This window comes from Streptopelia decaocto (genome assembly GCF_964273445.1).
Source record: "Streptopelia decaocto genome assembly, chromosome: 5".
Taxonomy (NCBI): Eukaryota; Metazoa; Chordata; class Aves; order Columbiformes; family Columbidae; genus Streptopelia; species Streptopelia decaocto.
Window position 1 is genome coordinate 29,639,445 of NC_138659.1, and position 22,244 is coordinate 29,661,688.

Below are 22,244 nucleotides of genomic sequence, written 5' to 3' on the forward strand. Positions count from 1 at the left end.
TTTGGGCAATTAGGATTTTATTAAATCTACATTCTTCACAAAAGTATCAGTCAGTTGAATTACCATGCAGTAACTACTTTTTAAAGCAATTGAAAATAGTCTTCAGTACTTAGCCTTCTGTTACAGAAAACTGTTTTAGTTTAGGATTTTCTAGCAATTTGGAAAGTTAATTGTTCTTAATTGAGTGGTTCTAGAATTTCATTAGTATTTAACAGGAAATTTGAGTCTTTTGTGTTTCTTGGCTGCACAAAGCTCTTGCAGATGCATTCTAACCGTGGTGTATCAGGAAAAACACACCAAGCAGTTAAAAAGATAGTAAGAGAGGCACAGTACTTCCTCTCCCTCCGTAGTACAGAAATAAATCCAAGCAGCCGGTGTGGTACGTAGTAACTCTTGCTGATCACATACACATGAGCAGAGACGGGTACCAAAAATAAGATATTTGAAAGCACGACTGGTTCATTTTTCGGTAGGGGCTGGAGTGCCCGACAGTGGCTGTTCCTGAGGCACTGCTGGAACCGAGAACGGCAGGAGAGCGCCCTGGAAATTGTCCAGGAGCCGCGAACGCAACAGCCCCGCTCCGGGGGCAGCAGCCTGGCTGTTGGGGCAGGCGGCACTTCCAGAAGCAGGAACTGCCTCGTCCGGCCCGGGAGGCAGCACCTCCAGCCGGCAGGACGCTGCTGCCCCTTCTCGTCCCCACCCGCAGCAAACCCGCAAGTCCCCCGGCTCCGGCCGGCTCCCCCCGCGGCTCGGCGGCAGAGCGGCCCGCCGGAGGGGCGGCAGGCGGGGCGGCCGCGGCGCTGCCCGGCCGGGCGGGAGCACCCACAGCCGAGCACGCGGGGCTCCGCTCCTCAGGGCGCCCCGCCAGACACCTGCCCAGCGCACGGGGGCACGGCCCGTCCCCCCCCCGCGCGGGGCCGGCCCTCCCCGCGGGGCACGCCCGAGCGCCGCGCCGCTCCGCTCCCTGCCCCGCCCGGGGCAGCGGGCCGCCCCCCGGCCGTTGGCCGCGGCGGCCGGCAGGCCTGGCCGGGCGCCTCCGCCCTCAGCCAGCAGGCGGAGCTGCAGGGAGCGGGTCCCCGCCGCAGCGGCTGGAGGGGGAGGGGAAGGAAGCGGAAGGAGCCGCCGCCGCGCTGAGGGGAGCAGGCGCTGTGCGGAGCCGCCGCTGCCTGGTGCGGGCAGCACGGAGGGAGCGAGGCGCTCACGGGGCTGCGCGGGCCGGCCGCGCCGAGGAGCGGGCGCCAGGTGAGGGCTCGGCCCCGGGCGTGGGCCCGGCCCCGGGGGAAGGGGGACCCGGATGGTGCCGAGTTCGGAACCCGCGAGGGGAGGGGGAAGGAGGGGAGGGAGGAGGAGGAGGGAGCGAGCGGGGGGAAGCCCCCACGTGACCAGCGCGTGCGGGGAGGAGGTGGCGGCTCGCGCGCCTTGTTCGAATCAGCTGCTCCGCAGCGGCGCCTCGTGCGCGTGCGCGGCGGCCCCGCCCCCCGTCCCCCCCCTCCCCCCCCCCCCCAAGCGTTACGTGTGTGTCCGTGCGCGCGCCTGCTCGACACCGCGGGAACGGGGACACGTGCGCGGCGCCGCGGCCGCCATGTTGGGTCTGAGCTGAGCGCGGGCGGTGCGCGTGCGCGCGCGCGGGGCCGGGCCGGGTCGCGGGGAAGGGGAGGGGGGGCGCGCGGAGGGGTGAGGAAATCTCGCGAGGTCACGCGGTCCCTGCGGGAGCGGGCCGGCTGCGGGATGGCGGCGCAGCGCTGGGCGTGCTGGGTAATGGTAACGGGGGCCCGGGGGCGGGGACCCTGGGACCTGCCTCCTCCCCGCATCGCGCCCCGGGCCACACGGGGAGCGGGGCGGGGTTGGGCGCCCCGGGGAAGCGCGACTGGCTCCGCTCCGTTCCGTTCCCTCCTCCCCCCGCCCCGGCCCTGCCCCGCTTCACCTCAGCTCACCTCACGCCCGCCCCTCGCGGCGCACGGGCCGCGCCACCCCCCGGGCCGGCTCTCCAGAGCGGCGCGGGCTGCGGGCCGGCTCCCAGCGCTCGGCGCCTCTCCCCCGCGGCCGCGCCGCCTGTGCCCCGGGCCCTCCAGCCACGGCTGCCGGGCGGCGAGCCCCGCACAGCCCGCTGGTGGCCCCCGGTTGTCCCCGCCCGCGGGACGGGCTGCCCGGGTGCACAGCGCTGACTTGGCCGTGCCTCTGGCTGCTGCCTCAGTCTGGGGCAACATCCACGGGTCCTATGGCCCTTCCTCGACCAGCGTGCAGCCCTGGGCCGTGCCCTGGTCCCCCACAAGCACTTCATGGTGGTTTTGCTGTCTGGGGTCGCTTTCACACCTGTCCCGTGCTGCTGCTTCTGTGCTCACTGAGGTTCCTGCTGTTGAACCCAGAGTGCTCCAGCCCTGTAGGAATGCTGATGTTTGAGGATGCAGGGGGCCAAAAGGAGAGATACTTAACATCACAAATTTGATCTCTCTTGAGGCTGTGATATATGGCCCATTATATTTCAAACTTGTAAAATACATTTGTTTTCTCTTGTGTTTGGAAAAAATAATTCCAGTAGTATACAAACTTCCCAGCTCAGCAATATCCCCTTTGTCTCCTAGTCCTGATCTCTCTTAAGGGAGAGCATATGGTTCTGCTGCTTCCTTATGGTGTCTTGTGTTCCACTCCTGATTATCTAGGAATGCTGGCAGTTTTTGTAGTCTTGGAGCATAACTCTTCAGTTTACTAATCTAGTTTTTAGGCTGCCACATAACCAATACTAATTTTTTGTAAAAGACTGTGTTCTTTAGGCTTTGGTGTTCCAGGCTTGATTTTGGAAATATGCTTGCAGTTATTATTAAAGAAATTATAGTAGCTCTTCAGTGCTTGTACATATATTTGCAAGTTTTCCATTGATATTGTCATTATTACTGTACTAATAACAGTGATTGTTTACTGAGGTTTTTAAGGTGAAGCTCTAAGTGTATTCTGTATTTCGTATTAAATACTAACTTGCGCAACCTTTTCAGAATATGCTTTTTGGTTGTATTTGTATCATGTGGTTAGATATTATGCTTTCCCCTACCTCCTAGCTGCTACAAGGATTGGTGATCCAGTAAGGACTGGTAGATTTGAGGCTAGCAACATTTAATTATTTTCATAGGCAAGTATAACGTCTCAGAAAATAAGTTGACAAGTTACTTTTGCAGTTTGTTTTCAAGTATCTTATAATCTTATTGTACTGTCATTCTGATTAATAACACTATGTTTGCTTAATGAGAAGTGGAAAAAAGTTTAAGGGAAAAAAAATAGGGTGTGTTTTAAACAGTAGGGCAGAAAAATGCAGTCCTTTTAAAGTAAAGAATGTGTGGTAAAATGTTTAAAAAAATGGCTATCAGGTGAAATTTTCACCCAAGTGAAGTCACTCATGAAACTCCCATTGCCTTAGAAGAGGTTAGCAGTCAGCAATTTACTTTAACATGTGACTTCTGGCAAGTCATTCAGAACCTGCACAACTTTGGTTGTAGGCTTTCTCGAGTGCCGTCATGTTTATTTCATCAAAACATTCTGTCTTGAATTTACAGTAAGGCTTTTTGTGAAGGACTGTTATACGGTACAACCCTGTGTGTCAGTAAGGAGCAGCAGTTATGACCTTAAATTGAAATACTGTTGATAATTTATGCGTCTAGTTATTTAGTCCAAGATAGGTAGTTGTTGCAATTCTCAGTTGTACCACTATTAATTGAATTTTCCTTTGCATTGCTTACCCCAGGTATATAAATACCAAGAGATATGTGGTATTAAATAATTTAGTTACTAAGCTATTTAGTCGTGAAGTTCAATCATATGTTTTGTGTCATAATTTTCAACATTTTTTTGAAAAAGAGAAATAGCAAATAGGATCTTTGAGCTCAGTGGTATTACATGTTTAATGTGCAAAAGTATCTAGGTCTCTGTTTCACAAAATTTGGGAATGTATGGGCCTCTGTTCTACAGCTGAACAGCACATGACTCCTCTGGTATTTATCAGTGTTTTTAATGTACTTGTGTAGTGAGATTCTAGTCTGCTGTCCATAGTCTCATAGAGAATGAAAGGTTCACTCTTCCTGTATTTCCAAGAGACTTAAGGATTTTTTTCTTGGTTCTTCCAGATCATTCTAGGTACTTTGGGTAGGTTGACTTCTGGTCAGTAAGAGTTGTGTGGTGGATACAAGGTGATAAGACTTTACTCTGCGCTTTTACCACCTTGTTCGACATGGAAAATTAGAAGTATTTTCTTAATGTTTCTAAAAGTACTTGGGAAGTTGGAGCAGAAGTCCTTGCAGTCAGTCTTACTTGTGGGCTTGGGGGTTTTTGTTGTTTTTTAAATTAGTCTGTCGTATTTGAAAAACTCTCTTTGAAGTCTTCAGGGCTATTATACTGGGGTTTGCTTTGTTTTGGTTTTCCCAAAAATGGAAGTCTTTGCATTGTGTGGGAACTGATGATACACGTCTATGCAGTCATAACCAGATTTGCAAGAGATAAGTTATTTTTCAAGTACTCAACGCTTGCTTATATCCATAGATTTACATTGCATATACAGTTTTAGGAATACAGTACTGTTAAGACCTCTTGCTTCCTTTCTTTAGGGTTGTTTTAAATGTACTTAGATTATTCCAGACAGATACTTGCAGAACTTCTCCTTAAAAGCCTTGAACAAGAAAAAATCTGCCACATCTGTAGGTGGGAGTGAAGTTGCAGAAAGTGAGAAACTTTCTCACTTGGGTAGTGAGGAAGTTTTTTTTAGTTTCCAAATTAAGTGTGCTTTGCTGGAAATCAAGCTGATGATTATAAGAATTTGCCTTCAGTAAACTTTACACTCTAACAGTTAAGTGTATATTGTCCTATTAGTTGTAAGAACATTGTAAATGTGGTTTTTGCTTCAAAAACTGCCTTGGTTGTAGAAGAGCAGTCATGAGAGTTTGTTTTAGTTTTGTGAAGACCTTCTTTCGGTTTGAGTAACTCATAAAACACTTAAGAAGTGCAGAGCTGAACATTAAATAGTGTGTTCTCTTATTGGGCACTGTTTTTCAAACAAAAAGACTTTTCAAAAGGTTCTCTGATTAGGTGCTGCTTGTAATCAAAACGCTCGGGTTTGCCTTTGTAGCATAATAGATCGATAACTTGTATAGTTTGCATTCAAAATTTGTGTATTAGTTAGAAGTATGCATTTAAGTACTTTCCCTTAGACAGACAATTTGTCATACAGGAGGGTTTTATATATTCAGACAAAAAGCCTTGTAGCTCAATTTACAATAACTGTTCTTTAAATTTACTTTAATGTTTTGGGCTTGTAATGAATTCAGTTAAACATAGAAATGCAGAAAGCTCAGCTAGTCCAATCCTCTGCCCTTTGGAAGTGTACTGAGATCATTCCCTCTGATGATGAAATTCCTCTTTGTGTTGCTTGTTTCAGCAGCTCATCACCCCACGGTTGAAGTTTTACCTGATACTCAATTTAAATACTTTTGCTTTCCATTAAGCTGATTGCTTTGTGTCTTGCTTCAGAAAATAGTTGATTCTCCTGTGGTGATGTTTTATCTATTAGATTGCCATGAGTCGCTTTCCAGATTTTCTGGTCTGCTGAACTTCATCACAGGACATAGAAATATGAATGTTGGCAAGGTAGACAATTTAATTGTCCAAGGTTTAAAGGTGTTTTTACTACTACTAATTTAAACACAAATATTTGTTTTGATTAGTGAGTGCACATATAAGGGCCAAACTAGTGGTAAGAAGGGTAAAAGGTTAGCTTTTAGAGAGTATGTCGGTAGTAGAGCAGTGGGATTTTGTCAGTCTTTTACAGCTTTGTCATGAGGAATACCTGATTGGTGTCATGAAAATGTAGTGATTCAAACTTCATTTAAAACACTTACTGTAGTAAGAAAATTCAGAAGTCAAAAAGGAAATGAGTGTTCTTCAGAGTTTGTCTGTTGGTACATAAATGGTAATGTCCCACTTTTTGTTGGTTTTGTTTTGTTGGTGCATATATATAAATATATGTGCATAAGATCTGAATTTTTCAGAGCTAGTGATTTTTTGTGTGAATTGAAGTGTCCCTGTAGTGTATCTAGTATAGGAAAGATAAACAGAGATATAGCCCAAATTCAAAGTTGGAGGAGGGATGCAACTGGGTTACTGGGCACATACAAATACATTAAAGGGGGAGGAGAATAGTAGAGCCTCCTCTGCATATTTGTGTTTGAAAGATACTCTGCCTATACAGTAGTGTCGAAGTTAGGAATTTAATCTCCACAGCTAAAGAATCGTTAAACACTAAAAATAGATACTGTCAGAGAACATGTACCATGCTGGTTAGTTACTTATTAATTACATGCTCTAAGGACATTTCAAATTGAAGGCATGCATTGAGTGGAACTGTGCAGGTGTATTTTCTGAATTTAATCCTGTTTAGTCTTTCAGCTTGTGACCTGTATGAGACACCAAAGCAGATTTAGTAACTACCTGGACAGTATGAATCTGGGAAGGAATACAAACACTAGAGTATAAAATGGTCTTGACAAATTGGATGAATGATGTGAACTATATGGGATGCAGGTCTGTAAAGAGAAAACACAAAATAATATGTTCAGTTAGCAACAGCAAACGTAAATATGAGAAACAACTGGCTGGGTGACAGTTGTGTAAATAAGCAGCTGCATCACAAAATGAACACAAAGCAGTCATGACAGTTCTATAAAAAACCAAGTCTCATTGGGATATATGAACAGGATTGTTGGTACATGTAAGATATGAAATTCTTCTTGGTGTAAGGCCTCAGATGATGTACCGTCTCCATTTTTTGTTACTCCATTTAAAATAGTTTTGGGTCAATTGAAGAGTATTTAGAGAAGAGTTGCAATAATGACCTTTGAGGAAGGACTAAAAGAATTGCACTTGTTCAGTCTACAGCAGAGATGGGGAGACACAACAATAGGCTTAAAATAAAGTAACAATTGCTACAGAGAAGAATGTAATGAACTGTTCTCTCTAGGTAGGGTAAGAAATAGTGGTTCTAAAGAGCAAAAAAGGAGATTTCAGTGTTAGAAGAAACTTTGCAGTTCTGTGGATAGATAATCACAGGATTAAATATCTGGGGGAGGTAATGGGATATCTGTTTCTGAAAGTGCTGTAGAAAAGGTTAAATAACCTCCTTTTAGAGGTGATTCAGGTATAGTTGGTCTGTCCTTGGCACAGGAAGTAGGTTGACTTGTCAGCATTAGGTCTCTCCGCATTTTTATGATTTTTGCAATTTTAGTGGCCATGATATATTAAAAAATATAAGTGACGTGACAGTTTCTAAGATCTAGGTTTTTCATAAAGTATTTATTAAAGCCTTTTGTAATGTCATCTTGAAAATAACTTCAATAGAGTCTTCACTGTAGATGTAATATCTTTGACTTACCTTTATATGTTTTTTATGATCCAATAGAAATAAACTGAGCCAGACTCAAAGTCCTTCAGAAGGGTTCGTTGAAGAGAAGCAAAGTTCAAAAGATTAAATCCAGGGAGCCAGGGAATCAGGTGCATTCCAGGCTCTGAAACAGAGCAAATGATGCAACTTCACCTTCTTTCTGTAAAACAGAGATAACAGTTATTATCTGAGAGACGTACTTCAAGAGATAATCATAACTTATAAAGTAACTTCATGTTCCTGGACAGTTTGATATATAAATATGATGTTATTTAAAATTGGTTTGTGTTCCGTGAATTAGAAATAGATTTCAGTCTTTCATGTTCATTGCTGTGTAATAGTCACAATATGGAAAAACCTGAATAGAAATGTATCCTTTCTACTACATATACTAGTTTCAAACAAAATATCTCCTTTGAGATTTTTTAGGTAATTTTAAAATGTTGGATTAAATTAAAAGAACTAACCTTGACACAAATGAGTTGTTAAATCTTTTTAGGGTTAAAAGTATGGGGCAATTTGATAAAACTGTGTTTTGAATCAAATTCAGTTTAATTAATTATTCTGCACTTTTTCTATTCAAAATCAACTGCCTATATTCCAGGTGACATTGTTCAAGTTTTTCTGATGTTTGAAATTTGACAAAAGCTGCCTGGGGCTTAATGCCGAATGAAGGATAGGCTCCATATCACATGTGTATGGACTCTGTAATTGGGAAAAACGTTAAAGTGAAACAAATTCTATCACATTTTCAATGTTTAAAAAGACTGTAGAGGATTTAGATAAAGTAATGATTTCAGTCCATTACTGCCTAATTGTAATTAGGCTTTGAGGGCATCTTTCCATCTCACCAATTATGTGGATGAAACCCTATATATACTTGAACCTCACAGGCTGTCGTTATTCTGTTTGGTGCAGTTGATGTGAAATTGGTCACTAAAGCAGTGGGAAACAGTGTTGGTAACTGACATGGTACTGAGTTTAGATCCTGATGTAATGTTTGCTACGTGTACTTGCAAAAGCAGCAGGACATGGTGGAAGTTAATTCTTAACGGTTTTGTATACTTTATTTCAGTTAAGTAAATGTGATTTCAAAGCTGTTCATGAGAATCCTGTTTCTAAAAGTCAATAAAGGAAGAAAGCAAATGGTGTTCACTATAGTAGAATGATGTCAGAAAAGGAATTTGTTCCTTTCCTTAGATATTTTAAGTCTTCCAGGGATTTTCCTTATATGTTTCACTGCAGTACAGAGACTTTTTTGTGGAGTATTATAAAAGGGTCACAGTATCTCATGCAGTAAGGGCACAAAGGCTTAAGTCTTAGGCAGAGACAGATGTACCTATTCTCTAAGCTCTCAGCTGTAGCTGAGAGGAAATTGTTGAACACAACTGTCTGAAAAAGGCTGTTTTAACCTGGAGTTTGGAGAAGTGTTTCTTGCAGAGTGAACTGGGAGAATGTATAGGCAGTGACAAACTAAAAGAATTGGAGTGGGAATCTGTTAACATTGCAAGATATGCTAGGGTTTGTTTGCCTTTGTTTTCCTCCCCCCTCTTTGTTTCCAAGTGTATTAAATTTCTTTGGCAACTTCAAAAAACTGCATTTTATTAATAATTCTGAAGTTAGAATATATTGATATATGTCTTGTCTTCCACCCACTACCTTCTTTTAATTTACTTGTGCTTTCTCTGTAACATGTCTCTGAAAGTCAGAGCATAACTAACAGTGAATTTTACTGGTTAGGTACACATGATTATATTGCTTTTGTTAGTAACTACTCTGTGTAAATTGTCACTTGTAAAGGTTTGACAATGTTTCTGTGCATGGCAGTGCTGCCAGCTCTGTTCTTTGGGCATTTCCTCAAAAGCACGCCTTCACAAAAGAAGGAAGCTAACCAGATGTTCCAGTTCTTTTAAATCCTCAGTCTGTCCCGTATATTTTTAATTTATTTTGCTGTGGAATAATAGGCAAAATAGAATCCACTACAGCTTATGATTTTTTCTTTTAACTAGTTTACTGGTTTTAGCAGAATCATAGTGTTTATTGTGTCAGTTTTCTGGAAATTCTGCTATATCCAGTGCATTGCTTAAAATGCAGAAAGGCTGAAAAAATCATTCACAGTATCATTGTGGAGGCCGCAGTAATGCAATTACTTCTCATGTATGCTTGTGTAGTGTTATAATCCATCTGTGAGGAAGTGGTTTCTAACAGAACAAAGTGTAGTTATCTCGTTTCTCTTCAGTGAGGTCAGCTGAGAGTTTCTCTGGATCGCATAATTGGGAATCCACTGATCCTTTGTTAAGAGGATTCCTAAGATACTTCAGATGGAAAAGGTTTTTCACATAGCTGCCATCTCACAGCCACTGCTGTAAAGGACAATGAGAAACATTTACTGTTGGTATGATGTCCTAATGCAAATAAAGCTCCCCCATTTCCTCCCTCGCCCTCCCCAAGGTGAAATGTGTCCTATTCAGATTTCTTTTCCTACTTCACGGTTCATTTAAAGACGTTTTAGATGCTAGGTTTTATCTCAGTGTGGTTCTTGACATGTAGTTTGAAGGTCTTAGTTGTTGTTGAACCAAAGAGATTTCTGCAAATCCTCAAGTATCCTCTGTATTTCATTCTCATAAATGGATTTCTTCATGGAGTACAGTTTACTGTCAGGACCATTCAAATTATTCAAGTGTGGAAGTGTAAAGGAACAGATTTCTTGATGTTAAGATCTAATCAGTGTTTTGTGGTTGTTGTTTTATGAGTACCCTTCAAAAGAACCCCACGCCAACAATATAGGTAATTCATTTATTGTTAGTGTTTCTGAATTTAATTTATGTGACTTGTGATCTGAAAATATCGCTGGTTAATTATAGCCCAGAAGTGGTTTTCTTGAAACTTGCTATATTGCATGAAGGGTTATTTTTTTTTTTCTCCTCTTGAAATTCTGAATGTAGAGAGGGAATCTTCTGCAGGGATATGGAGGTAAAGGCAGGCCAGTTAATGTCACTTTATCCAGCGTGACTTGCGTCTCATTGATTTTCCACTTGAGAGGTAAGTCTTGTGATCAGATGTTTGTGTCCTGCTCTTAGGGTAGAGCTCATAGTTGAATTATTTGCAGTTAGATCAACTGTCTTTTTAAAAAACTCTTATTATGTTGTTGTATGCCTGTATTTACTCGGCCTAAGAAATTCTCCCAAAGAAATAATCCCAAAAGATCCGTTGAGAAACAGTAGGGTTTTGAATAGGCTTACTGTGTAATATACTTGGTACCATTTTCAGTTTTGATTCATGTGTCACTGTAGCTTTGTTGCATGACTTGTACCAAATAATCATGTGGAAATTTCTTCTCATCCTACCCGTTCTGTCAGTTGGCCTGATTTGCAGAAGTGCGTGAGTTAGAATTTAAGTTTGGTTTGCTTACCCTCCCTTAAATGTGTCCTTTGCTACCCATGGGCTATACTTGCAGCTTCCCTAGTTGATCAGCTCTTGCTACTGCTTTGAAACAAAAGTTTGCTTTCCTTACACTTAGAAATTAAATTCTGTTGAAGTCTGGACAACTTTCTTTTTGACCTTCACTGACTATATTTTCCAAAATGAGATGTCAAAAAGAGCCCAAGAGTTTGAATCAGTAACAAATCAGAACACAGGAGGTCTGTTGTTTGTGTTGTGGGGGTGGTTGGGTTTTTTTTGCACCTCAGGTTCTGCCAGTAAAGACTTGCATCAACTGGATTTAAGTTAAATTTTCAATAGAATTTTAGCAGTTTTATATTTGGGTGAACAGTAAAACAGAGTGAAGGGAAAGTAAAACAAATGATGCTATGACCCCTGCTTTGCAGAAGCAGGCATGAAGAATGTTTCCCCCAAGGACTTCACAATTCCAGTCTAATATAGCTTATAGCTGGGAAATACAGACAGATGAAAACAGCAAGATGGCTGAAATATTTCCTGTGCATCAGTTATGAAATATTTTTGTCTTCATCACAGAAGATTACAGTTCCAAGTTAAAAGAAGTAACTGTGCTTTTTAACACAATGCCTAAGGCAGAGCCTGAGAGTAAGGCTTCACATTACATCTAACCTGATCCAACAGCTATCTGTCACCAAAGTGCATAGTTGTGACCCCTGCTTTCCACTAGCACCTGTGCTCATTTGGCCATTACTGTAGGTCTGTTTAGGGAGCTAAACTAGCAGAAAAATAATGGCTCTTCTGTAGGGGTTTGTATTTTCTAAATCAGCTCATTGTGAGATCGGATTGAATACTAAAGCAACTGCATGGGAAAAATGAGGATGATGCGCCTGAGATTTAACAGGGGAGTGGGATTGCTCCTTTTTGTAGATTAAATCACTTAACAGTAAAACGAAACCTCACCTGGGAAGTCTGGTTGCAAAATTGAAGAGAGAAAGATTGAAGGCTCACCAGACTGTGAATCAACCCTGTTGATATGGAGTGAGATGATAGATGGTTGTGGCTTTGTTTGCTGTGTTAGAAAGATACAGGGGAAGGTGGTGCCTTGGACAAAACAATAAACTAAGGAAATGCTCTTTGGAGAAACATCTAAATGGATGTAAGTAGAGCAGTGGTAGAGAAAATAGCATTGCAGTTATTAGGATGCAAAATGATGAGGTCCTCATGAGAGTTACCCACTTGGGATGACAGTGGAAACCTTTCTAAATCAAGCCAACTACTGAAACAGAGGGTTCAGTCACTTAAAGTGTTTGCCGTTGGAAGTCCATAACATTCATTGTCAAGGAATATGTAATCTTCAACATACGCTGCTGGACTGGGATGACATACTTTCAGTTATGATTCTGCTGACTCACACATGGATTTTACAGTTTTATTTCCTTAGTAGCTGTTCAAATACATGGATATGTTCACCCTTACCACTAAGAGTGAATTTTAAAATGCTTTTAACATTTTCCTCAACTGAGCAAAGATAGTCCAGACAGTATGCATGCAGAACTCCAGAAAGAAAGTAGAGGACACCTTAGGTGGCACGTGATTTAAGAGGGGGATTTTCAGTCAAAATGAACAGGTGTTCTAGATGTTAGAAGACAGTCGGAGTTGTTAATTTCAGTTGAATACTTACTTACAGAGTACTAATGTTTTAATAATTGTTTCAGTGATTGCAGAAAAAATGCCTCTACCCCAATAATAGTCTAGAGATAATACAAATCCAATGATTCTGCATTTCACCACTGTCTTGAGGCAGAGTTGTAGAAGGATCTCACAAAACTAAGCGAATGGGTCATAAAATAGAAGCAAAAACTAATTTTCAGAAATGCAAGTAACGCAGGAGAATAAAATATTTTTATGCAAAAAGCTCCAACCCTGACTTAAAATCAGCCATTACTGTTCAGAAAAGTGTTCTGATAGACATTTCTGTAAAAAACATGAACCTGTTTTTCACTAGCTGTCAAAAAAAGTAAATAATGTGGAGTATTATTAGAAAGGGGTTGTAATGTAAAACATTACTATTCTGTGGTAAAAATCCATGACATACATACGCCGTGCTTTGAATATGATTATCACACACTGATCTGTCTGCTAGACTTAGTGCAGAAAGAGGCAACAAGAATAGTCAGTGGTTTGGGACAGCTTCTCTATGCGAGACAACAAGGTGATCAGCCAAATAAAATATCCATTAATTCTGGGAGTGTACAGCAAAGGTATGTCCTCAGGTCTGCCATGCTGGACATGGTCACTGTATTTCAGTATTTTCTGTGTTTCTAGATATGGTGAAGGTAATTTTTAAATGTATAGGGGGGTTATATGTATTTTTTTTTCTCCTGTTATCAAGAAAGGAATGTGTTTAATTGCTTATTGCCCTAGGGAGATAATATATCATTGAGTTATGAGAGCTTTGTATATTCAGGATTTAGCAAAGGCTGCTTAGGGGCTCTATTCTTACTGTATTTATTTTTCTTTATGGCTACAGCATTATGTTGTGTGTAATACCGTTGTTCATAGCTGAATAATTTCATATTTTTATTCATAAATTTTAGATGTTCCCTAAGAGAACTGACAATCAGTTTTTTTTTTTTTTTATAGTATTTTAAAAAGGTTAAGCAGTTTTAAGGATGGCATGTAAATTACATTTGTCAAGTTAATCCTTACTTAATACTTGATGTCAGCTCTTCAGAGGTACTAAGTGAGGAATAAGCATAGCACTTGGTTTGACATAGCACTATTAAGTTCCTTAGAATAGTTTGAAAAAATGTTGCTTAGGAAGGGTCATTAAGGCATTTTTAGGACTGGGAAATCACTGGGAAACTGTGATTTATTATTTTAAAAAAACCCTATGTAGAGTCTTCTCCATGATACCTTTATAAATGCACATGTACACATGACTGTCACAGTTAATTAATTGATTTCTAACTTTGTAACTGCTTTTAGCGATTATTTTCAAATTCATCCTGTAAAGATTCCAAACTGTGTCTATGGCAGTCTCAGAAAGCTACTGGTCAAGTTGGCTTTGGTCTTGTAAGGAGTGATCAGATCTGTAAAACTGGATGTTTCGGAGGGATAAAAGTCAGAAAAAAACCCCCATTTTACATAATATTTCTGTAAGTCATTATATAAGTGCACAGTAAATAACTTCATACAGCGTGTGGACAATGTGGTGTGCATTTCAGAGGCAAAGCCCATGCCTGTGGAGAGCAAGAATTTACTTGCAAGTGCAGATTTTGTGCTGCTGTGATGAGTTGGCCATTTAGGAAACTGAACTCTGGCAATCTGCTCGTGTTTGCTTAGGGTAGGTATGGAAACTATATAATTCACACTCTCTGACCCAGCTTCTGGCAGCTCCTTCCTGTTGCCTCAATCTGTGATTAAATATGCTGAAGGTAGATGGTGGCTCTCTCTTTTTCCTTTGTTCTTGTGCTTTGAGGAATTCTCTAGTGGCTGAACCAGGAACTTGAATAGCCTTTTAATGTTTCTTCAGTCCTTTTAGCTGCTGCCACAGGGTAATTACAAGGAATGGTAGGATGAGCATCTCCTTTCTATTTTGGGAAAAAAAAAATGAGTAAGAATTTTAGATACTATAGCCAGACACCTATTTTTATAGAAAAGATGAAATACTCTTAATTGTTATTTTATTAAAATGGGGTCATAGCTTGCAGTGTATTTTTGAATTGATAACCGATGAAGTCTAAAATTGGTGAAATATTACTGTAGTCATGAGTTCTATAGTCTTGAGAGGGTGAAACTCAGAAAACACTTCAGTTTCAGAAAATTCAAATGAGAAAAGGCTAGATGCTATTTAAAACCTTGAAGTCTCATGTGTTCTGTTAGGGTAGATAAAACTGCAAGCATATACCTAGGTTACTAGTACTGAGTATTTGAAAGATGTATGACATTGTAGTTGGAAAGGCATAATTGTTTATGCAGTAGTTTTCCATCACCGAGAATACGGTGGATCTTTATTTTTGTTCACTCTTTGTTCCTGGAAAAATGTGTATAGGCAAGGTCATAAAAAGCGAAGCAGAAGGGGGAGCTCTGAGTAAACCAGAAAGAATTTATTCTGCCACTACCAGGATATAATTGAAAGCAATAAGGAGAAAGATTTAATGAGGAAAAAGTTTTGAAAATGGATACTAAATTAACATACAAAGGGAACTGAGTGTATAGGTGGCAGATATGTTCATGTGCTAAGGCAGCAGTAGATAAGTTTCTTTTGCTCTCTAAATGTAGTGTAACATCTCAATATCTGGAGCATGGAACATATTTAGAAAGTGCTTGATAAAGTATTCAGCAAGTGGGAAGGGATAATAGAATCAGAATGAATTTTTCACTTTGTAGGCAGTCTTTCATTTTATGCTTGAACAGTGAGCATAGTTTTGAAAGTAAATGGTCTCACGTGAGTGCAAGAAATAATAAACTGAGTATTAAAAACCAAAACAACCCTGAAGAACAATAATAATAAAAGCAGAATACCCAGCTATTCCTTATATCACCAAGTTGAATAAAGGAAGCAAAAAGAAAAGCATGTAGAGGCTAAACTGTAATCGTATTTCAGTAATGTGTTGACAGGTTAATGGTGGGTTTAGATTAACAGTGTAAAATCTCAGAAATTCTTAGAAATGCACTTAAAATCTATAAAATGTGTATGTGCAGCAAGTTAATAAGATACCTGGAGAAAAAACAGCTGATGCATAGTTGTAGTGTGGGAAAAGTTTTATTCTTCTGGCTCAATCTTTCAGGATAATTAATTTGTGACTTTTAAAGATTAAAAAAGTATGAATCAGACTGGTCTGAGTTTTTACTGTGCCAAGGGCTGTAAAAACTGCAAAACTGATGAACAAGTCTTGCATCTAGATGAAAAATGTAAGTGGAGCAAGCCTAAAGATTATTTATCAGTGGTCACAAGAAAGGTGAAGAACTGTAGTTATGGTGTGAAATCTCTGCTTAACAAGCTCAGTGTCAGTTGCAAAGCTGAACTTGGAAAGAATCTAAGAATAAATTGTTGAGATGTTGTTTGTAAGTGCTGATAATCTGCTGTTCTTTCAGGATGCCCAGGCAGTGGCAGAAAATTCTTGTCTGGCTTCAGGCACTCCTGGGGAAACAGGCTTATTCTGTCTGTAGATGATGCTGACACACAGCTCACAGAACAGGAACATGCCCAAAACTGCTTTGAAAGACTCTCTGCAAAGGCAAAGCTATCGTGTGGCTTAATGTAGCTAGCAGTTGTGCTGTGTATTATATCACACAGCAAAATGAGAGAATGAAAATAAAAAATACCCTGCGTGGAAGGCTGGAACAAGAAGTATGGATGGGTCTTTTTGCCACAAATCACTATTTTGAGGACTGCAACAATGTTGAAGTTCTATAATAGAGTTATATCAGTAAGACATTTCAACAGCAGCACTATCTCAGACTGTTTTACCAGAAAATAGGTGTTGCTCTGCTGCTTGTGCACTGGAGACTTGACTGGGTATAACAAAGCCAGTTGCACCATACAATTTAATTAACATATCAAAGTCAGTCATAACACAGCCACATGATCATTTAAAAGAGCTAAGGCTCTTAAAAATAACTGGTAATCAAAAAGCAACATAAGACAAGTCATTTACAGTTGGGACTAGATCTTAAGGGTCTTTTCTAACCTAACTGATTCTATGATTTGATGGTAGCAGGTGACTATGGTATTTAAATTCAAGGTTAACATATAAACTAGTCCATTACTTTCCAGAGCCCCTAGCATGTAAGAATACATCTGTTGGGTTCCATAGTGAGTGGTAGTACAATTATACCTGCAGCATCAAGTAAGGGATGTCTGTAATTCTGTGACCTCAAAAATGCATCTGGTGAGAAGACACAGCCAGACCACAGTATAGCTGTGACAGACTTCATTTCTTTTGTTCATAGATGCCAGGAAAGCTCTGTATTTTCCCCCACTGGAGTCTGTCCAGGACGTGTTTTAAGCATTTACAGCCATAATTTAGATCACCCCTTTAGCTTAGCCAAGAAGGTATCCCTCTATTTGTTTACCAGTATCACTGAGTAGCATTTGAACCTCTTGGCCAACTTAGCAACCCCCCTAATTTTAGCTGGGGTGGAGATCTCAGAAGTGTAAAGAGTTTGCAGCTTTCATCAAAGTTTGAGCTGCCTTTCTAAGGAGGATTGCAGTTTGAGCCCAGCAGTTCCCTGCTATACACAGTTTGCTGGCACTCTAGTCCGTGCATGTCTATATTGGAACTGGCCACACCATCCTCGAGTTTTGGAGATGGCTGAGAGAGGAACGTGAAGTGTTAAAAATGCTGTAGGTAAGGTGGGATGTCTGGCAGAACTGGGTTGCATTTAGGACTACAAAGGTCCAGCCCATAGGGTAACAGTTTTGCTGGTCTGCTTATATAATGACGTGCTTATTTCCTAGATTGAGTCAAAAGTGTTATCAGGAGGAAAATAAGTGGTTAAAACATTTTTCATTAATGGAGATAATTGGAAAAACATCCTTCTTGCCTTTTTTTTTTTTTGTTTTCTTAGGGGACAGAGGGGACATTCTTCTTAAAAAATGAGAACAAAACCATTTTAATTCTCATACAACATTCAGAATATTTTACAGGAAGCACTGCATACCTCGTGCTCCCTTTTTCCAAACTCTCTGGGTTGGTACTTGCCTTAGTACCCATGTAACTACACTTCTAAGTATAACCCATGCAGAATACCTGGTTGTGTGTATGTAGTACTGCTGTATCTTGTACATCCGTGTTTGTCACTATGATAGCCTTCTGGGGCTTATGTAGCTGATGCTGTAATTTTGCATATAAAAAGTATATTAATTGGCGTGTTTCAAATGCATGCCCTTGACTGAAAATCATCTAGGGTAAAAGTATATTCTGTACAGTATTTCATGCAATATGCACATTACAGTGTACTTCGTAGGGTAGCCTGTTTGCAGTCACTGTTCTGAAATAAATCAGACCAAGTAGATATTTCCAGTGTAGTATTCTACAAAAATGAACAAACTGGTTTATCTTGGGGACTTTTAGAAAGAAAAGGAGCACTGTTTATCAACTTCCTTTTCATCTGTAAGCTGCTAGCAGGGTTATTAAGTACTTCATGAGCCCTTACAATTGCAGCCTACCTGTAGGAAAAAAAGCAGTATCTTTTTGTGCCTGATATTTTCTGCATATTGCAATAATAGCTTCATTAGGAAACAAATAATATTTTTCCTGTTTATTGGTATGAAACTGTGTTCTAGCTGTGGTTAAGAGGTTAAATACCATTGGAGTCTATTCTGCTAGAATAACGTCTTGATAAATGGTTACTGTAATCAAGTTAGTGTAATTAATTTTATGAGCTTTTCAAGGACCTGTGTAATTTATCTCAAAGGTGTTAGTAACATGTTTTGGTAATCCCACACAGGATGTGTTCCTTAGATAACAGCAAAGCTATTTAGCAGCTGAGTGCTTTCACATGAAAAGCATATTATAGTTTAGAGAGGGACTTTCACCTAGGATGATGTAGTGGAGTGGGTAGGTGGGGTGAGATGGCCAGTTAGTGAAGATAAGTGTGTTTTTTTTGAAGTGGGACATGAAAGTTAGCTGTGTAGTCTGTTTTTAGTTTTCTTGGTAAGTTAGTTGTATCAGACAACAGTTACTTTATTGCCTGACTATTTTTTATTCGTGTAAAATGCAGTTTGTATTAAATGATGTCACAGTAATTGAACCTTTTTTGCATTTTTCTAGTATGTTAAGATGAAGCAGTACTAGGCGGTGTGCTGAAGTGTGGAATGTAGTTTGTTGTTCCCAGGGCTTTGGTACCATGTTACAAACTTCACATCTTCACATTGGGTTCTGGCCACATGATCCCACTTGTGCTGCAGCACACTGTCCTTTAATATGACCCACAGGAAAAATTTCTCCATCTGGACCCATCTGAAAAGAAAAAAGAAAAGGTGATATTTTCATCTCAGACCTATTTGTAGATTCACTTCGTAGTATAGTTCCACAAATACTTTTGTTGACAGAGTTGTCAGAAGTGTTTGTGACAGATAATTGGAATCAGTGCTGTGGTGATGTGTACAGATAATTAGTTGTGACTAGGTAAGATCCCAGCTTCTGCCTGCCTGCTTCTTCCAGTTATTCCGAGTTCCCGTTTCTGCAATCTTTCTGTCTTCTAGCAGTTCTTCAGGAGTTCCAGTCTGTCTCTTTCTCCAGCCATCACTTTGCTAATATAGCTGCCCTTCCTGCCTATCCATTCATGTTTATCATTCCTCATAGCCTGTCTTCATCACAGCTCCACCAGGACTTTTGCTCTCAGGCAGATGCTTCTCTCTGCCAAATTCCAATTTCTTACTCCAAAACAGGGAGGTAGAAAAACTTGTTGAAGAAAAAGTCAGATGTGTCTTAATCAGTAAGAGGGTTTAAAAAAAAAAATTCCATATTTGTGCACAGAAATGACTAATTATTTTGACTGAAAGTTGAAGGGAGAGGCAGCAGGGTGGGAATATCAGTCTGAGGCAGATGCTTCAGTGTGTGGTTTAAGCACAAACTGTAATTTTGCCTATATTTAAGAAACTGAAATCAGTTCAGGGTTTGTCTGTAAGGAGAAGAAATTTGGTAGAGTGGTTACTTTATTCAAGGGCTATGCTGTACATTTGTGTAATTCATATTTAGTTTTATATGAAGTAACTTTGCAACCTTGGAATGTTTGCCTGGAAAAGGGGTGATGGCTCTATCATACCCAGCCTCCCAATACATTTCCTCATGTAGGTAGCTCAGAAGAAAGAGAAATAGCAGTGCAGTCAGCCGTTCCGATAACCTGCTGCTGACTGGAAGGGGTACAAAGGAGCAGATGTGCATTGCCGGTCATTGTTGTATAACTTGCTCATTTGACCTTTTTCTTTATTTTGAGGTTTTAGAGAAAGAGAGGTCAATGTAAGACAATTGTGGAGAGGAAGAGATTAAGCTTTTGTTTGTTTTCATGCATTGTATTAAGTGCCAGATTCAACTTATGGGTTTAATTGTCCATTACTCCCCGCCCTGAAAAAACCAGATTTTTTTTTTTTTTTCTTTTTTTCCAGAAAAAGATTCTTTCAATGTTGTTTGGTTTTGTTTTGTTTTATTTTATTTTCTTTTCTGTAAGAATAGGTTTGTCTGGCCTGGTGAACCCATCTCTTAAGGAAGAAGATTAGCGTATTGAACTATCTGTTCTGGTTCTTCGCACTTTTAGTTTTTGATAAAGTATGTCTGTGCTAGTTTGGACAGCTCCAGTTTTTTAAAATGGTTTATCATTTTCTTCTACTATTCTGTTTATTGTATTTGGGTTTTTTTTCTTTATTTAATCTTGCTATCCTTATATATAAAACAAGTATAAGTAGTACCATTCTGACAAACTCTATTTTGACCAAATATAATATCATCTTCCTGTGTCAGAGATGGCTGAAATCTCAGAGTGATTCCAGACCAGGGAGCTTCATAACATTTATTTCTTCTTACTTCTGTTACATTTAAACTTTCATTATAGCTTTAAGCTACTTATTGTTATATATTATCTCAAGTAAGATCTTTGTAATGTCTTTTGGTGGAGGTTATTTCCATCTATTGAAAGTATTGCTTATTTTGATGTAATGTAAAATCAGAAAAATATAGTGCCTTCTCCAGAAAAGTAATTTCTTGCTAATGTAGTTATGCTAAGCTTGGTATGTGTGGGAAGAGATGCTGGCATACTCTAGATGTGATAGACTGGTGAATATAATTTGTTAAATGGAATTCATCCCCAATTTAGTAATGCCGCTTTACTAGGAAGTGATACAGAACCATACGCTTTATATGTGGAGATAAACCAAAATCCCAGTAACTTGATGGCTGTGCAGGTTCTCATCTGTTCAGAGATGCTATTTTTTTTTTTTTGTCTTGGGCAAATACTTCTGTAAGGGATTAGAGTCTGTTGACATAAATAGCTTCTGCAGTCTTCATTTTATACAACAAGCTTTCCATTAAAAAAAAAACAACTGTTTTAAATAACATACCACTGCTCTGCAGAGAATTTAAGAATTGCTATTTTATACTACAGAGATACACCAGTTTTATTTATTAGTTTAAGTCATCTATGAATATTATTTTCTCTTGAGATACACACTTAAGCAGTACTATGCATGCTTAAAATGTATAAAGTCTAATTGTGGGTTTTTTTCTGTGTCACTGAAATAATGTGGTCTGGAGTGTATAGCTGATAAGAAGAAAGATAATGGTGTAATGATCAAGGGTGTCTCTAGGCAATCATAGAATGTCGTGAGTTGAAAGGGACCCATAAGGATCATCGAGTCCAGAACACAAAAGCTTGATCAAGATACATTTGGTGTAAATGTGGAAAATGCAAAACCAGAAGATGTAATTTCACCACTCCCCACATCCCCCAAGGGCCATAGCATGAAGCATATACAGGGTCCCGCTAATGACTAAAGATTGCATACATGCGTCCTTAGTATATGGATGCAGTAATGGGTTAAAAATTTATGACATGCGTATAATAGAAGGTAATGCCAAACAGGAGATTCATGAAAAATGTTACTCATTTTCTTTGTTAAACCACTTTAATGTAGAAGGCTGAGTTACAGACACAGGGGCAGGTCAAACTCAGGCTTTGTCAAGTCTGATTGAGTCTTGGCAGAAGTGGAATTTAGAAAGAGGCTTGAGAAGAGCCAGTTTTGGCTATTGGTTCTGTATCTGCACTGAGTTAGACCAGTAGCAAGTTTGTTCCTAGTGGACTGATGTTTCCTAACATGTAAACAGTAGCTCAGAGTGGTTTCTGAGAGATTCTGAAAGAAACAGACGTTTATAGGTTCAGCAATATGGCCAGCTTTGCTATGTTCTTATGTAAAAGTCAGTTATTTTAACAGAGTTATAGTAAGTGCATTGTAAGAGCAGCCTAGAAAATACTTAGGTAAATGGAAGCAGGATTTCAAAATTAAATAAATAATTTGGGGTGGGATGTAGAATAATTGAGTGTACATTGTCTCAAACTACTAAATTATGCACAGTCTTATACTCTCAAATCACACCGTATTTTTGTCATTGATACAGATTCGGTTTGATTTGTTTTCTTTCCCAGAAAACATTCTGCTTTTCAGTATTAGAAAGATGTGTGTAGAAGTGTGTTTCTTCTGAAGTGTTACAAATTGAAAAGGTTCGTTCTCTTCATACAAGATGATGATTTGTTATACTTGAGATGGACGAACTATTCTGTTTTCTAGGGTTGAGTTGTTGTGGAAGGCTGTAGCTATTGTCCCTTGCTGCCTTGTTTTTCTATTCTTACTTTGTCTTTTATTATGACAGTTCTGTGTTGTTTGTTAAATTAAGAAATTACACCGAATAATTGAAGTCTCATTTGATTT

At 39.9% G+C, this 22,244-nt stretch overlaps 1 protein-coding gene across 4 annotated transcripts in view; it reads left to right on the top strand.

Annotated features, from left to right (window-relative positions):
* The first annotated feature begins 1,061 nt into the window (after window positions 1-1,061).
* Window positions 1,062-22,244, top strand: part of ZZZ3 (zinc finger ZZ-type containing 3) — a 56,444-nt gene continuing 35,261 nt past the window's right edge. The window contains exons 1-2 of one of the 4 annotated variants that reach the window (XM_082054838.1): window positions 1,063-1,242; window positions 7,433-7,524. The gene's annotated coding sequence lies outside the window, so the exon portion shown is untranslated. Of the gene's footprint in view, window positions 1,243-1,734; window positions 1,756-7,432; window positions 7,525-22,244 lie in introns of those variants that run through there. The other 3 variants (XM_082054840.1, XM_082054837.1, XM_082054839.1) reach the window with 3 other exon arrangements.